The sequence below is a fragment of the Hemitrygon akajei genome, chromosome 1 (genome assembly GCF_048418815.1).
Source record: "Hemitrygon akajei chromosome 1, sHemAka1.3, whole genome shotgun sequence".
In the NCBI taxonomy this organism is placed as follows: Eukaryota; Metazoa; Chordata; class Chondrichthyes; order Myliobatiformes; family Dasyatidae; genus Hemitrygon; species Hemitrygon akajei.
In genome coordinates, this window is record NC_133124.1 from 221611057 (window position 1) to 221629209 (window position 18153).

At 48.8% G+C, this 18153-nt stretch overlaps 1 protein-coding gene across 2 annotated transcripts in view; it reads right to left on the reverse strand.

Moving 5' to 3' along the window:
- Positions 1-15271: 15271 nt before the first annotated feature.
- The window catches only part of LOC140736140 (F-box/WD repeat-containing protein 1A), a 45031-nt gene continuing 42149 nt past the window's right edge, over positions 15272-18153 (reverse strand). For both annotated transcript variants that reach the window (XM_073061967.1, XM_073061958.1), the window contains one exon: positions 15272-17401. The gene's annotated coding sequence lies outside the window, so the exon portion shown is untranslated. The remainder of the gene's footprint in view (positions 17402-18153) is intronic.

An 18153-nucleotide genomic window follows, 5' to 3' on the forward strand; every position in this document is an offset into this window, starting at 1 on the left:
TGTCTGGTATGGGGGGGTGGGTGACCATTCTGACAGGCTCCATCACTGTCTGGTATGGGGGGGTTGGGTGACCATTCTGACAGGCTGCATCACTGTCTGGTATGGGGGGGGGGTGACCATTCTGACAGGCTCCATCACTGTCTGGTATGGGGGGGGGGTGACCATTCTGACAGGCTCCATCACTGTCTGGTATGGGGGGGTGGGGTGACCATTCTGACAGGCTGCATCACTGTCTGGTATGGGGGGGAGGGTGACCATTCTGACAGGCTGCATCACTGTCTGGTATGGGGGGGAGGGTGACCATTCTGACAGGCTGCATCACTGTCTGGTATGGGGGGGGGTGACCATTCTGACAGGCTCCATCACTGTCTGGTAGGGGGGGGTGACCATTCTGACAGGCTGCATCACTGTCTGGTATGGGGGGGGGTGACCATTCTGACAGGCTGCATCACTGTCTGGTATTGGGGGGGGTGGGTGACCATTCTGACAGGCTCCATCACTGTCTGGTATGGGGGGGGGTGACCATTCTGACAGGCTGCATCACTGTCTGGTATGGGGGGGGGGTGACCATTCTGACAGGCTCCATCACTGTCTGGTATGGGGGGGTGACCATTCTGACAGGCTCCATCACTGTCTGGTATGGGGGGGGTGGGTGACATTCTGACAGGCTCCATCACTGTCTGGTATGGGGGTGGGGTGACCATTCTGACAGGCTCATCACTGTCTGGTATGGGGGGGTGACCATTCTGACAGGCTCATCACTGTCTGGTATGGGGGGGTGGGTGACCATTCTGACAGGCTGCATCACGTCTGGTATGGGGGGGGTGACCATTCTGACAGGCTGCCATCACTGTCTGGTATGGGGGGGGTGGGTGACCATTCTGACAGGCTGCCATCACTGTCTGGTATGGGGGGTGGGTGACCATTCTGACAGGCTGCATCACTGTCTGGTATGGGGGGGGGGGTGACCATTCTGACAGGCTCCATCACTGTCTGGTATGGGGGGGGGGTGACCATTCTGACAGGCTCCATCACTGTCTGGTATGGGGGGGGTGACCATTCTGACAGGCTCCATCACTGTCTGGTATGGGGGGGGTGACCATTCTGACAGGCTGCATCACTGTCTGGTATGGGGGGGGCTGGGTGACCATTCTGACAGGCTCATCACTGTCTGGTATGGGGGGGGTGGGTGACCATTCTGACAGGCTCATCACTGTCTGGTATGGGGGGGGGGTGACCATTCTGACAGGCTCCATCACTGTCTGGTATGGGGGGGGGTGACCATTCTGACAGGCTGCATCACTGTCTGGTATGGGGGGGGTGACCATTCTGACAGGCTCCATCACTGTCTGGTATGGGGGGGTGACCATTCTGACAGGCTCCATCACTGTCTGGTATGGGGGGGGTGACCATTCTGACAGGCTGCCATCACTGTCTGGTATGGGGGTGGGTGACCATTCTGACAGGCTGCATCACTGTCTGGTATGGGGGGGGTGACCATTCTGACAGGCTCCATCACTGTCTGGTATGGGGGGGGGTGACCATTCTGACAGGCTGCATCACTGTCTGGTATGGGGGGGGGTGACCATTCTGACAGGCTGCCATCACTGTCTGGTATGGGGGGGGGGTGACCATTCTGACAGGCTGCATCACGTCTGGTATGGGGGGGGGTGACCATTCTGACAGGCTCATCACTGTCTGGTATGGGGGGGGGTGACCATTCTGACAGGCTGCCATCACTGTCTGGTATGGGGGGGGGTGACCATTCTGACAGGCTGCATCACTGTCTGGTATGGGGGGGGTGACCATTCTGACAGGCTGCATCACTGTCTGGTATGGGGGGGGGTGACCATTCTGACAGGCTCCATCACTGTCTGGTATGGGGGGGGGGTGACCATTCTGACAGGCTGCATCACTGTCTGGTATGGGGGGGTGGGTGACCATTCTGACAGGCTGCATCACTGTCTGGTATGGGGGGGGGGGTGACCATTCTGACAGGCTGCATCACCTGTCTGGTATGGGGGGGGGGTGACCATTCTGACAGGCTCCATCACTGTCTGGTATGGGGGGGGGTGACCATTCTGACAGGCTGCATCACTGTCTGGTATGGGGGGGTGACCATTCTGACAGGCTGCATCACTGTCTGGTATGGGGGGGGTGACCATTCTGACAGGCTGCATCACTGTCTGGTATCGGGGGGGGTGGGTGACCATTCTGACAGGCTCCATCACTGTCTGGTATGGGGGGAGGGTGACCATTCTGACAGGCTCATCACTGTCTGGTATGGGGGGGGTGGGTGACCATTCTGACAGGCTGCATCACTGTCTGGTATGGGGGGGGTGGGTGACCATTCTGACAGGCTGCATCACTGTCTGGTATGGGGGGGGGTGACCATTCTGACAGGCTGCATCACTGTCTGGTATGGGAGGGTGAGTGACCATTCTGACAGGCTGCATCACTGTCTGGTATGGGGGGGTGACCATTCTGACAGGCTCCATCACTGTCTGGTATGGGGGTGGGTGACCATTCTGACAGGCTGCATCACTGTCTGGTATGGGGGGGTGGGTGACCATTCTGACAGGCTGCATCACTGTCTGGTATGGGGGGGGGTGACCATTCTGACAGGCTGCATCACTGTCTGGTATGGGGGGGGTGACCATTCTGACAGGCTGCATCACTGTCTGGTATGGGGGGGGTGACCATTCTGACAGGCTGCATCACTGTCTGGTATGGGGGGGGGGGTGACCATTCTGACAGGCTGCATCACTGTCTGATATGGGGGGGGTGACCATTCTGACAGGCTGCATCACTGTCTGGTATGGGGGGGGTGACCATTCTGACAGGCTGCATCACTGTCTGGTATGGGGGGGGGTGACCATTCTGACAGGCTGCATCACTGTCTGGTATGGGGGGGGGGTGACCATTCTGACAGGCTGCATCACTGTCTGGTATGGGGGGGGGGTGACCATTCTGACAGGCTGCATCACTGTCTGGTATGGGGGGGGTGACCATTCTGACAGGCTGCATCACTGTCTGGTATGGGGGGGGTGACCATTCTGACAGGCTGCATCACTGTCTGGTATGGGGGGGGGGGTGACCATTCTGACAGGCTCCATCACCGTCTGGTATGGGGGGGGGGTGACCATTCTGACAGGCTGCATCACTGTCTGGTATGGGGTGGGGGTGACCATTCTGACAGGCTGCATCACCGTCTGGTATGGGGGGGGGTGACCATTCTGACAGGCTCCATCACTGTCTGGTATGGGGGGGGGGGGTGACCATTCTGACAGGCTCCATCACTGTCTGGTATGGGGGGGGTGACCATTCTGACAGGCTGCATCACTGTCTGGTATGGGGGGGTGGGTGACCATTCTGACAGGCTCCATCACTGTCTGGTATGGGGGGGGGTGACCATTCTGACAGGCTGCATCACTGTCTGGTATGGGGGGGGGTGACCATTCTGACAGGCTGCATCACTGTCTGGTATGGGGGGGGGGGTGACCATTCTGACAGGCTGCATCACTGTCTGGTATGGGGGGGGTGGGTGACCATTCTGACAGGCTCCATCACTGTCTGGTATGGGGGGGAGGGTGACCATTCTGACAGGCTCCGTCACTGTCTGGTATGGGGGGTGGGTGACCATTCTGACAGGCTGCATCACTGTCTGGTATGGGGGGGGGTGACCATTCTGACAGGCTCCATCACTGTCTGGTATGGGGGGGGGTGACCATTCTGACAGGCTCCATCACTGTCTGCTATGGGGGGTGGGTGACCATTCTGACAGGCTGCATCACTGTCTGATATGGGGGGGGGGGGTGACCATTCTGACAGGCTGCATCACTGTCTGGTATGGGGGGGGTGACCATTCTGACAGGCTGCATCACTGTCTGGTATGGGGGGGGGTGACCATTCTGACAGGCTCCATCACTGTCTGGTATGGGGGGTGGGTGACCATTCTGACAGGCTGCATCACTGTCTGGTATGGGGGGGGTGACCATTCTGACAGGCTGCATCACTGTCTGGTATGGGGGGGTGACCATTCTGACAGGCTGCATCACCGTCTGGTATGGGGTGGGTGACCATTCTGACAGGCTCCATCACCGTCTGGTATGGGGTGGGTGACCATTCTGACAGGCTGCATCACTGTCTGGTATGGGGCGGGGTTGACCATTCTGACAGGCTCCATCACTGTCTGGTATGGGGGGGGGGGTGACCATTCTGACAGGCTCCATCACTGTCTGGTATGGGGGGTGGGTGACCATTCTGACAGGCTGCATCACTGTCTGGTATGGGGGGTGGGTGACCATTCTGACAGGCTCCATCACTGTCTGGTATGGGGGGTGGGTGACCATTCTGACAGGCTCCATCACTGTCTGGTATGGGGGGGGGGTGACCATTCTGACAGGCTGCATCACTGTCTGGTATGGGGGGGGGTGACCATTCTGACAGGCTCCATCACTGTCTGGTATGGGGGGTGGGTGACCATTCTGACAGGCTCCATCACTGTCTGGTATGGGGGGGGGGTGACCATTCTGACAGGCTCCATCACTGTCTGGTATGGGGGGGGGTGACCATTCTGACAGGCTCCATCACCGTCTGGTATGGGGGGGGGTGACCATTCTGACAGGCTCCATCACTGTCTGGTATGGGGGGGGGGTGACCATTCTGACAGGCTGCATCACTGTCTGGTATGGGGGGGGGTGGGTGACCATTCTGACAGGCTGCATCACTGTCTGGTATGGGGGGGTGGGTGACCATTCTGACAGGCTGCATCACCGTCTGGTATGGGGTGGGTGACCATTCTGACAGGCTGCATCACTGTCTGGTATGGGGTGGGTGACCATTCTGACAGGCTGCAGCACTGTCTGGTATGGGGGGGGGTGACCATTATGACAGGCTGCATCACTGTCTGGTATGGGGGGGGTGACCATTCTGACAGGCTCCATCACTGTCTGGTATGGGGGAGGGGTGACCATTCTGACAGGCTGCATCACTGTCTGGTATGGGGGGGGGGGGTGACCATTCTGACAGGCTGCATCACCGTCTGGTATGGGGTGGGTGACCATTCTGACAGGCTGCATCACTGTCTGGTATGGGGGGGGGTGACCATTCTGACAGGCTGCATCACTGTCTGGTATGGGGTGGTGACCATTCTGACAGGCTCCATCACTGTCTGGTATGGGGGGGGTGACCATTCTGACAGGCTGCATCACTGTCTGGTACGGGGGGCGTGGGTGACCATTCTGACAGGCTCCATCACTGTCTGGTATGGGGGGGGGTGACCATTCTGACAGGCTCCATCACTGTCTGGTATGGGGTGGGTGACCATTCTGACAGGCTGCATCACTGTCTGGTATGGGGGGGTGACCATTCTGACAGGCTGCATCACTGTCTGGTATGGGGGGGGTGACCATTCTGACAGGCTGCATCACTGTCTGGTATGGGGGGGGGTGACCATTCTGACAGGCTGCATCACTGTCTGGTATGGGGGGGGAGGGTGACCATTCTGACAGGCTCCATCACTGTCTGGTATTGGGGGGGGGTGACCATTCTGACAGGCTGCATCACTGTCTGGTATGGGGGGGGGGGTGACCATTCTGACAGGCTGCATCACTGTCTGGTATGGGGGGCGTGGGTGACCATTTTGACAGGTTGCATCACTGTCTGGTATGGGTGGGGTGACCATTCTGACAGGCTCCATCACCGTCTGGTATGGGGGGGAGATATTGCCTAACGAACGGGATTGAAAGAAGCTACAGAAAGTTGTCAAATCAGTCAGCTTCATCCTGAGTACTAACCTCTGTAGTATCCAAGACTTCTTCAAGGAGCAGTGTCTCAGAAAGGCGGTGTCTATCATTAGGAACCCCCATTACCCAGAAAATGCCCTCTTCTCATTGTTACCAGCAGGAAGGAGGTACAGAAGACACACACTCAATGATTCAGGAACAGCTTCTTCCCCTCTGCCATCTGATTCCTAAATGGACATTGAAACTGCTAACACTCTCACTTTTTAAAAATGTATCATTTCTGGTTTTGCACTATTTTTAATTTAACTATTTAAGATGCATATGTACTTACTGTAATCGATTTACTTATTTTTTCTATATTACCATGTATTGCATTGTACTGCTGCTGCTAAGTCAACAAATTTCATGACATAAGCTGGTGGTATTAAGTCTGATTCAGATTCAGAAACACTTTGGGCTGAGATCCTTTATCAGGACTGGAAAGAAAGGGGGAAGACATCAGAATAGGAAGGTGGGGCGATGAGTAGAGGCAATAGGCGAGACCAGGCGAGGGGAAGGGAAGTAGGTGAGGGAAAGAAGCTGGGAGGTGGTAGGTGGAAGAGGTAAAGGGCTGAAGAAGAAGGAATCTGATAGGAGAGGAGAGTGGACCATGGGAGAAAGGGAAAGTGGAGGGGTACCATAGGGAGGTGATAGGCAGGTGAAGAGAAGGGGTAAGAGAGGAACCAGGGGAACAGAAAGAGAGAGAAGGGGGAGGAGTAGAAATAATAATAAGGTGGAATAAGTGGGCATGGGGGGTAGGGAAGGAGTACAAGCTAGGAGGTGGGGATGATGTAAGGTCACTTTGGGGCATGAAAAATCAGAAAAGAACTGTGGATGTTGCAAACCTAAAATTAAAAATTGAAAATACTGGGAACAAATGTGAGACATGAGATTCTACAGATGCTGCAAATCCTGAGCGCCATACACAATATGTTGGAAGACCTTTCCAAAATGTTGATTGTTCATCTCCCTCCATAGATGCTGCCTGACCTGCTGAGTCTGTTTCCTCCAACACCTCAAAAACACTGAGCACATCTGCACAGAGCTCTGCCATAAGAAAGCAACATCATCGTCACGGACCTCCCCTACCCAGGCCGTGCTCTCTTCTCACTGCTGCCATCAGGAAGGTGGCACAGGAGCCTCAGGACTCACACCACCAAGTTCATAAAAAGTTATTGCCCCTCAACCACCAGTCCCTTGGACCAGAGAACCACTCACTGAACTGATTCTACAATCCACACACTCACTTTCAAAGACACTACAATTCATGCTCTCAATATTATTTTTTTTGTACTTGCTCAGTTTGGCTTCTTTTGCACACTGGTTGTTTCTCAATCTTTGTCTGTGTGGATTTTTCATTGATTCTATTAAATTTCATTTATTTATTTATTGAGATACAACATGGAATAGACCCTTCTGGTCCCTTGAGCCGTGCTGCCCAGCAACCCCCAATTTAATCCTAGCCCAATGACAGGACAAGTTAGAATGACCAATTAACCTACCCATTGGTACGTCTTTGCACCGTGGGAGGAAACCGAAGCACCCAGAGGTAAGCCACACAGTCACAGGGAGAACATATAGGCAGAGGTGGGAATTGATCCCAGGTCACAAAGAGGTAATAAAAGAAATTGATGAGGGTAGGGCAGTGGATGTGGTCTACATGGACTTTAGCAAAGCATTTGACAAGGTCCCTCATGAGAGACTCATCCAGAAAGTCATGAGGCATGGGATAAGTGGAACCTTGGCTGTTTGGATAAAAAATTGGCTTAAAGGAAGAAAGCAGAGGGTAGTTGTGGAAGGAAAGTATTCTGCCTGGAGGTCGGTGACTAGTGGAGTGCCACAGGGATCAGTCCTGGGACCCCTGCTATTTGTGATTTTAATAAATGACCTGAATGTAGAGGTGGAAGGATGGGTAAGTTTGCGGATGACACAAAGATGGGAGGAGTTGTGGGTGGAGCTGTAGGTTGTCAAAGGTTACAACAGGATATAGACAGGCTGCAGAGTTGGGCAGAAAAATGGCAGACGGAGTTCAATGTGGACAAGTGTGAGGTGATGCATTTTGGAAGAACAAACCAGAAGACTGAATACAGGATTAATGGTCAGTTACTTAAGAGTGTGGATGAACAAAGGGACCTTGGGGTTCAAATCCATACATCCCTCAAGGTCGCTGCACAGGTTGATAGGGTGGTTAAGAAGGCCTATGGGATGCTAGGCTTCATAAACAGGGGGATTGAGTTCAAGAGTAGAGAGGTCATGTTGCAACTCTACAAATCTCTGGTGAGACTGCACTCAGAGTACTGTGTTCATTTCTGGTCACCTCATTATAGGAAGGATGTGGAAGCTATGGAGAGGATGCAGAGGAGATTTACCAGGATGTTGTCTGGTTTGGAGAACAAGTCATATGAAGCAAGGTGAGCAGAGCTGGGACTTTTCTCTTTGGAGTGTAGAAGAATGAGAGGGGACTTGATAGAGGTCTACAAGATTATGAGAGGCATAGATAGGGTGGATAGTCAGTACCTGTTTCCCCAGGGCACCAATAGCAAACACCAGAGGGCATATGTACAAAATCAAGGGAGGGAAGTTTAGGGGAGACATCAGGGGTAAGTTTTTTTTTTACACAGAGGATTGTGAATGCCTGGAATGACGTGCCAGGGATGGTGGTGGAGGCTAAAACATTAGGGGTATTTAACAGCCTCTTGGACAGGCAAATGGATGAAAGAAAAATGGAGGGTTATGGGGTAGTGTGGGTTTAGTACTTTTTTTAAGGATTATATGGGTTGGCACAACATGGAGGGCTGAAGGGCCTGTACTGTGCTGTAGTGTTCTATGGTCACCTGCACTGTGAAGCATTGTGCAAACCACATTGCTACTGTGCCGTCTGACATTGTTCTCCCCAAAAGAAAATGAATTTCAGGGTAGTGGATGGTGGCATACATGTACTTCGACAGTAAATTTGCTTTACTTGGTGGCAGGTTAATCTGCCGCTGGGAGTTACACATTGAGTAGGCATATCACAGGAAATTCAGGAGGGGTACAAACGTGTGATCAGTACAGACATGCTGGGATCAGTGCTGGCCTCACTTGGAGTATTGTGAGCAGTTTTGGGCCCCTTATCTTAGAAAGGATGTGCTGAAACTGGAGAGGGTTCAAAGGAGATTCAGAAAAATGATTCCAGGATTGGATGGTGTGTCTCATGAAGAATGTTTGATGGCTCTGGGCCTGTATTCACAAGAATGAGAGGTGACCTCATTGAAACCTATCAAATGGTGAAAGGTCTTGATAGGGTGCATGTGGAGAGGATGGTTCCTATGGTGGGAGAGTCTCAGAGGACACAGCCTTAGAATGGAGGGGCATCCTTTTAGAACAGAGAGAAGGCTGAGAGGGAAAATGGATCAGCCATGGTGAAATGGTAGAACGGACTCAATGGGCCAAATAGCCTAATTCTGTTCCTATATCTTATGACATGGTGGGTCTATTTCTGTGTGGTGTGACTGTACTGGCACCTGACCCACTGAATGTTTTTGGTACATTGTGATTTATTTTAACTTGCTAGGACATCTGTGCTCCACAGAGCTCTTCCCATGGAGTAAGATTCCATGACAGTTCTTAAGTACAAATCCATCCACAATCGTTACCTTCCCCCAGTCTGCCAGTTATTACCTCTCAACCAGCAGTCTCTTGTGCAATGGGGATAACTTCACTCATCCCAGCCTATGGACTCACTTTCAAAGATGCTTCAGCTTATGTTCTCAGTATTTATTTATTACAGCATTTCTTTGTTATATTTGCACATTGGTTACTGTTGGGAGGGTGGGATCGTTGTTGTGTTTCCTGTATTTGTCATGGATGTATGAACTCTAGGTTCTATATGGGGACATATATGTACTTTGACAATAAATTTACTTTGAACTTTAATCAACATCTCTACCAATTCATCCACCCCACCACTACATTACACATTACCAGGGGTCACTTTATGCACGTACAACCCATGTAGATGCAGTAAGTTTCTTGTACATTGTGATTCATAGTGTTGCCTTTATATTTACTTAACATTTTTATTGTATTATTTATGTTTACTGTGGTTTTATGCTGAGTAACAATCATTTTGTTCCCTTTTACACTTGTGTACTGACATTAAGCGACTCTAATCCTCCTGTTCACTGGGCATGTCAGGAATTTCAGGAATATGGGTCAGTTTCAAACTGGCACATTATAGTCAGCATTCAAGTGGACTCATGGAAAACCTGGAGAGTTCCTCGGCTGCAGTCCAGGTCGTGCCATGCAGCCTCTGGTGCCCGGTAGACATCCTTTACTCAGACACAGTTTAAGAGAGATTGTACCAGTTCTTAGTTCCACTTTGTCCTTGTGCTCATGCTAAAAACATTAAGACCATAAGACATAGAAGCAGAATTAGGCCATTCGACTGACTGATTCCTCTCAAACCCATTCTCCTACCTACTCCCCATAACCTTTGATGCTCTTGCTATTCAAGAATCAATTAATCTCCGCTTTAAATATACCCAATAATGTGGCCTCCACAGCTGTCCGTGGCACTGAATTCCGCAGATATCCTTTACATCGTCTAGCTTCAGACTTGGTAATGTAGTGGCTAGCACAAGGCCTTACAGTACCTGCAACTGAGGTTCAGTTCTGCTGCCATGTTGTTTTCCCCACGAATGTGTGGGTTTCCTCCGAATGCTCCCACATTCCCACTCTTTGTGCGCTGGCCCCAAGCACAATCCTTGGGGATTTGATTTCACACAACACTGCACTTCACTCTACTGTACTTTTCAATATTTACAGGCCCTGCTGAAAGACAGAGGTTCAGTCCTGCCGCCATCTGCAAGGAGTTTGTTTGCATGTTCTCCCTGTGATCGCATGGGTCTCCTCCCACAGTCCAACGCCCTACAGGTGGGGGTTAGGATGTTGTGGGCATGCTCCATTGATGCCAGAAGCATGATGACACTTGCGGGCTGTCTCTCTGTGTTCATTATGGCAACAACACATTTCACTGTATGTTTCAATGTACACGAGACAAATAAAGCTAATCTTTAGATTGGTTTAGGGACTGTAATCTGCTCCAGAAATTGGCTGTGGTTAAACACCTGTGAGATTAGGTAGAGAAATCTCACTGCAAGGTTTCCTCTGCATCCCAGTTTCCTTGATAGAGGATTATATAGATGAGGAAAGGCCAAACATTCCCTGTGAATGACAGTGGGGGAGGGATGAAGTGAGAAGCAGGGACACGATAGGTAAAAGAGGTAAAGGGCTGAGAGTGGACCATGGGAGAATTATCAGAAGAATTGATTTGTTAACCTCATGTAAATTAGAAATAAGAAAATGGGACAAAACCATTCAGTTCACTGCAAAATTTACCTCAAAAGCTTCAGCCCATTGCACCAGTGACTAAAGGAACCTTGTGGAAACTCAAACCACTTGATCCAGGTCAATCTGTTTCTCTCTCGGTAGCAATTTCCTAAACACTCCCTGAATGTAAGACCATAAGACATAGGAGCAGTAGACATTCAGTCCATTATCCGCCTCGCCATTCCATCATGGCTGATCCTGGACCCCACTCAACCCCATACACCTGCCATTTGCCATATCCTTTGGTGACCGATCAGGAAACGATCAACTCCCGCCTTAAACAGAACGACGGACTTGGCCTCCACTGCCGTCTGTGGCAGAGCATTCCACAGACTCACCACCCTCTGGCTAAAAAATATCCTCCTTACCTCTTCTAAAGGTCCCTCCCACCACATGAAATATCCTCTCTAGTCCTTTCAACATTCGAGACTCCCCCCTCACCCCACATTCTTCTAAATTCCAGTGAGTACAGGCCCAAACCCGCCAAACACTTCTCATATGTTAACCTCTTCATTCCTGGAATCATCCTCGTGAACCTCCTCTGGACTCCTTCCAATGACAACACATACTTCCTCAGACATTGGGCTCAAAATCGATAATATTCCAAGTGCGGCCTGCCTACTGTCTTACAAAGGCTCGGCATTATCTCCTTGCTTTTAAATTCTATTCCCCTTGAAATAAATGTAAACATTGCATTTGCCTTCTTTACCACAGACTCAACCTGTAAATTAACCTTCAGGAAGTCTTGCATGAGGACTCCCAAGTCCCTCTGCACCTCTGATGTTTGAACCTTCTCCCCATTTATATAATAGTCCACAATATTATTCCTTTCACCAAAATGCATTATCATACATTTCCCAACACCTTCTTGCTGTAATCACATTGTTTCCTCAGCACTATCTACCCCTCCACCTATCTTCATATCATCTGCATGCTTGCCACAAAGCCATCAATTTCATTATCTAAATCATTAACAATGTGAAAAGTAGTGGTCTCAATACTGTCTCCTGAGGAACACCACTAGTCACCGGCAGCCAAACAGAAAAGGCCCCTTTTACTCCCACGCTGCCTCCTGCCTGTCAGCCATTCTGCTATCCATGCCAGTATCTTTCCTGTAACGCCATAGGATTTTATCTTGTTAAGCAGCCTCGTGTGTGGCACCTTATTGAATACCTTCTGAAAACCAAGTAAATGACATCCACTGCCTCTCCTTTGTCAAACCTGCTTGTTACTTCTTTGAAGAGCTGTTAACAGATTTGTTAGGCAAGATTTCCCTTTACAGAAACCATACTGACTTTGACTTATTTCATCATTAGTTTCCAAGTATCCCGAAACCTCGTCCTTAATAGTAGACTCCAACACTTTCCCAACCACTGAGGTTAGGCTACCTGGCCTATACTTTCCTTTCTTTTGCCTTCCGCCCTTCTTAAAGAGCGGAGTGACATTTGCAATCCTCCAGTCCTCTGGGACCATGCCAGAATCAAGTGATTCTTGAAAGACCACGACCAATGCATCTGTTATCTTTTCAGCAACCTCTCTCAGGACTCTGGGATGTAGTCCATCGGTCCAGGGGACTTATCCACCTTAAAACCTTTGAGTTTGCTTAGCACTATTTCCCTTTGTAATAGCAATGGCATTCACTCCTGCTCCCTGACACTCACAGACCTCTGGCACACTACTAGTGTCTTCCACAGTGAAAAAAGATGCAAAATACCCATTAAGTTCATCTGCCATTTCTTTATCCCCCAATAGTACCTTATCAGCATCATTTTCCAATGGTCTAATATCAACTCTTACCTCCCTTTTACTCTTTATAGAACTGAAAGAAAATTTTGGTATCCTGCTTTATATTATTGGCTAGTTTGCCCTCATAATTCATCTTTTCACTTCTTATAACTTTTTAGTTGCCTTTTGTTAGATTTTAAAAGCTTCCCAATCACTTTTGCTATCTTGTGCCCTTTCCTTGGCATGTATGGAGTCCTAACTTCATTTCTCAGCCATGGTTGCCTACCCCTGCTATTTGAGAACCACTTTTTCTGTGGGGCATATCCATCCTGCACCCTGTGAACTATTCCCAGAAACCAACCATTTCTACTCTGCTGTCAACCCCGCCAGTATCCTCCTCCATTCCATCTGGGCAAGCTCCTCTCTTGTGCCTCTGTAGTTCAGTTTATTCCACTGTGATACTGATACATGAGCCTTAGCTTCGCCCTCGCAAATCGTAGAATGAATTCAATCATATTCTGATCTCCTCAGGGTTCCTTTACATTAAGCTCCCTAATAAGATCTGGGTTATTACACAACACACAATCGAAGAGTCTTTCCCCGAGTCCACAAGCTACTCGAGAAAGTCATGTCTTTGGCATTCACCAAATTCTCTCTCTTGCGACCTGCCGCGAATCTGATTTTCCCAATCCCCTTGCATATTGAAGTCCCCCATTACAACTGTGTCATTACCCTTATTACAATCACTTTGTTCACCTTTACACTTGGCCACTGAGGAATGACAATAAACTATCTTGGATTTTAAATCCCCAAAAGCCAAGAGTTGTCTCCCCATACAGAGAGTAGTACAGCAGAGAAATGGGCCACTCAGCCCATCTAGTCTGCCCCAAACTAGTCTTTCTTCAGTCCCAAAATCCTCCATAGTAAGAATATTCATAATATCAAGTACGGCATCAATTTGCTGAAATCTGTGTAGCAAGCTTATCTGACCATTGTTTAAAAGGGAGATGGTTGGTGGTCATCATTTGAATTAGAAAATCATTTGTATAGTTCAGGAGTTTAGAATTGTACCCTCTTAATTGGATCAGTTATTCATTTAAAACCAACCCATACACTAAGTATACATATATCATGTAGAAATATTTAAAATTATGTGAATGGCAAATATTGTAGTGAGTTAATGGACCTTTGTTCCCCAGTTACATTACTTAAGAGTTTCAAATGAAGGAATCAGTTTTGCTGGTAACTGCAGAGGACATCATTTTAAGGTGATTGGAGGAGAAATAGGGATCATGTCAGAGATAGTTTTTTTTGATACAATGGTAGGTGCGTGGAACACATTGCTGGGGTGGTTGGTGATAGAAGCAGATACATTAGGGGCATTTAAGAGATTCTTAGATAAGTACATGGATGATAGAAAAATGGAGAGTTATGTGCAAGAGAAGGGGTAGATTGTGTTAGAGTAGGTTAAAAAGTTGGCACATTGGAAGCAAAGTTGTCTGTATTGTTCAGCGCTATTTTATACCTTTCCATGATCACAGAATGATAGGAACAGTTTGAAAGTGTAGAAGAGACCAAATTCAAGAGCATTCATTTTTGGGAGGTCTGTAATAAATCCAAAAGATAATTCAGGAGAAAGTTCTCTGCCTACAGAGTGGTGGGATGGAACTTGCTTCCACAGTGACAAGCCTTCCCCATCTCATTGGAGGTCTCTTTAGGGAATTACGTGCAGCCCACTGTTGTAAAAGTTACAGGAACAGAGGAACAGGGAACAGACGTTCATAAACTTGGAAAATGCAGACTGGATAATGGGTTGTTCCCAGGTAATGAATGGGCCTGGTTGCTGCAAGTTGGAAAATAAAGAAAAATCTCTCGATACAGAAACGACACCTATGCAGTGTACTGAGTGGCATCAAAAGCACAAAAGACTGGTAAGAAAAAACTATTACTGGGAGTGCAGAGAGTGAGGAAAGTGGGTGTTCTTAGGAATAAAGAAATGTCCATGTGTCAGACTTTTCAGTTTAACAATGTTTTGGAAGCTAGCTTCTATGCAGATGTCCGTAAGTAGGTTGTTTGTCACCCAGGGATGGCCTGTGGAGTAGAAAAGCCAGAAGTAACCCTGTGGCATGACTGTAGCACCATGCCCAGACCCGGGGGCATGAGGAACATACAGGAAATCCAGAAAAGGTTCATGAGAATGGGGCCAGGATTGAAAGATGAGTTATATGGTGAAAATGGGTTTGTTCTCTCTAAAGCAGGGAAGACCGACAGGTGTTTGGACAGATCACTCTAAACCGTAGTGTAGTCTAAATGAGCAAACTCTGTCCTCCTCGATACTGGCAGAAAACCTTGTCTAAAAAATAAATTTGGACATTCGATATCCTTGCAAGTCAGGGGAACGATAAACTGTAATTTAATCACAAACCACAACTCTCAAAGAATGCATCGTTTGTTTTTGAAAAGACCACATAAATAATCCACAGAATAAAATAAGAAAAATGTAGAAAAATAGCACACCTCACTACCGAAGCCACAGTCAAGTAACAAAAAGAGAACTTGAAACCCAAAATGAAAATAAAACCAGGGCAGTGGTGGGGCAGACCGTGGAGGACTGGCCCTTGTAACAAACACAAGCATTGCTCAATCAAGGGGCGGAGGTGGTAGCCATCACCCTTGTGGGGACAGAGCGATGATGGAAGAAAACCGTGTCGAAGCATTGACTCTTGTTCATCTCCTGTCTGAAATACAATTTCCTCCATCACCCAGGAGCCAGGTGAACACTGACAATGTAGCTGTTGAGACCCACTGTAGTGACTGCATACGATCCTAGGCTTCTCCGCAGGACTCTCAAACCCAGCTCACCACTGATGTTTGAGAGGTGATGGAATCCAGGCTTGGCATCATCTCCTGGCAGAGGGGAGGTAAACCTCAAATGCCACCTTTCCCAGAAGTTGGTGGAGGATGGGACCTGAGATCATCAGCCTAATTCTTCCAGATTAAGGTGCTGTCCAATCGGGCTGAGCCTCCAATGTTGAAATTGCAGCGGTTTACAGGAAAGAGAGCAGCCACAGAAATAGCAACCAGATCAGTTCTCTCACAACATGAACCCAAGCCACAAAAGACCATGCCATGGTTTCAACTTCAACAGGCCCAGATGCATGAAAGAAAAATGGATACAGCTTAAACTAAACCAAAAGAAAAGGTGCTATTCAGTACAGAAACTGTACAAAGTTAACTAAAATTGCACATTGCTTTCAATCAACACTATACCTACCCTGCTCTCAGAAGGTAGGTGACGGCATACAACTATACAACGTCATTGGTGGGGACTGACCTACACTCGTCTTTGATCGGTACGCCTGATTTTCAGTGTGTTGGCTCCCGACTGGAGTCCGCATTCCAGCCATTTTTCTTGGGCTGTTCATTTAAGTAGCCAGTGTGTATGGGGTCATGCTAGCAGTGCCCTCTCACCAGAACGAGTGAGGCTTCCCGGGTTCCGGCAGTCACTCTGTTGTCTGACCCTGGCTGCCGGGCTGGAAACCTCAGTGGCCGCATGTTCATACTACAGCAGAGACAGAGCACTGGCCTCAGGTGCGAGATGAAGCCCCAATCTCACCGAGCTCGGGGTGCTAAGTGCCCTGGGACTACAGAGGTTGGGTGCAGATCAGTACCCAATCCGGCCCGAATCTCTACATCTGTCGGGTACAAGACGAGAAGTTCTGAAAGGGCACAGCCAGTGTAACAATGACAATGCGTCTCCAGGTGTGTCCTTGCTGGGTACGTACGATGCTGTTTGCATTGAAGAAACCAGTCACCAGGGGGAGGGAGAGCCTCTTCCAATCCAAGTTCCCTGGTGTAAGCAACACAGTTTCATCCTCAGCCTTACAGGCAAGAGGCTTGAGAGTGCATTTACCCTGGGAAAGGGCAGGGAGAGAGATGGGAGGGGGGAGTGTGATCACTTTGGAAGGAAACCAGGATGCCTGTTCTCCTTCATCACCCTCCCACCTCACTCCAGGGCCAGAAGGAGCGACGCTGACACCCGGAACGTTCATTGACGTTCTTTGTCAAAGTACGGTGGGAATGGGGACGGGGATGGTGGTGTGGGAGTTGAGGATTAGCACAGAAGAAAGTGCAACATATAAAATTGGTCATGTCAGAACAAGCAATCACTGACTCCCAGGGATCTGTGGGCAGTTCTCTTTACAGTAATTCTCCATTTTTATCTTTACAGTTCCTTTGAGTTCTCAGTCACTATAAATTTACAAAATTAACTCTTCTTGGCTGGGTTACTCTGACAGCCAGGGATCCAGTTCAATCTTTGTTCACTGATACAATGATATATGTGCATGACACAGGTGGGAATGGGGGTGCTGCTCTTTCGAAAACGCTCTCACGCTTCACTCAGCTGATGTCACACTGATCTTGTGGGCTCCTTCAAAATGTGATCGCTTCGCTTTATGAATGGGTGGCTCAGGTTTGTCGTATAGTTGCTGCCTAAAAGCTGGACATCTTTTGAGCATCTACAGAGAGCGAAAAGAAAGAAATGTTAATACTTAATAGTTTATGCTTTAAGTTTAATCGTCATTCAACCTTTCATGAACACAGCCAAACGAAACAGTGTTATTCCAGGGCCAAGGTGCAAAACCCGGTACCAACAGTGATACACAGCACAAAATACAAATAGCACATTTAAGATAGCAAGCACATATATTAGTAAAATGCAGTCATGCAAAAAAAAACGTAGTTCAAGACCCTCAGTCCATGAATGTTGAAGAAATCTACAGTTGAACACAATGAGTTGTCTTCTGCCAAGTGAACACTGGGGGGGCAGCACTGACTCTGACACCTCCGAGTAGGGTCTGGGAGGTAGAAATGTTGAGCTAGACACCATTGGGCAATTTCCAAATCCCTAACTACCATCACTCTGTTACCTTGCTTAATATCTTTCTATCCTATTCCCAGAGGACAAGAATATTGCCTTCAAATTGACCTTGGAAAAGTTGCAAAGCCTCAACATTGAACAGGATGCAGACAGGACAGATGGAAACACAGGTTGACAACTTCCCAGAATGCATCTCTTTGCCCAGTTAAGTGCAAAGGGATGCGTTCTGGGAAGTTAAACCAGGGAAGGACTTGCGTCCTGGGGTGTGTTGTAGAACAGAGACCCAAGGGGTACAGTTACATGGCTCCCCGAAAGTGCTGATGCAGACAGATAAATTGGTGAAGGCGGTGTTTGGCATACTTGCCCGCAATAGATAGGGTTCTGAGTACT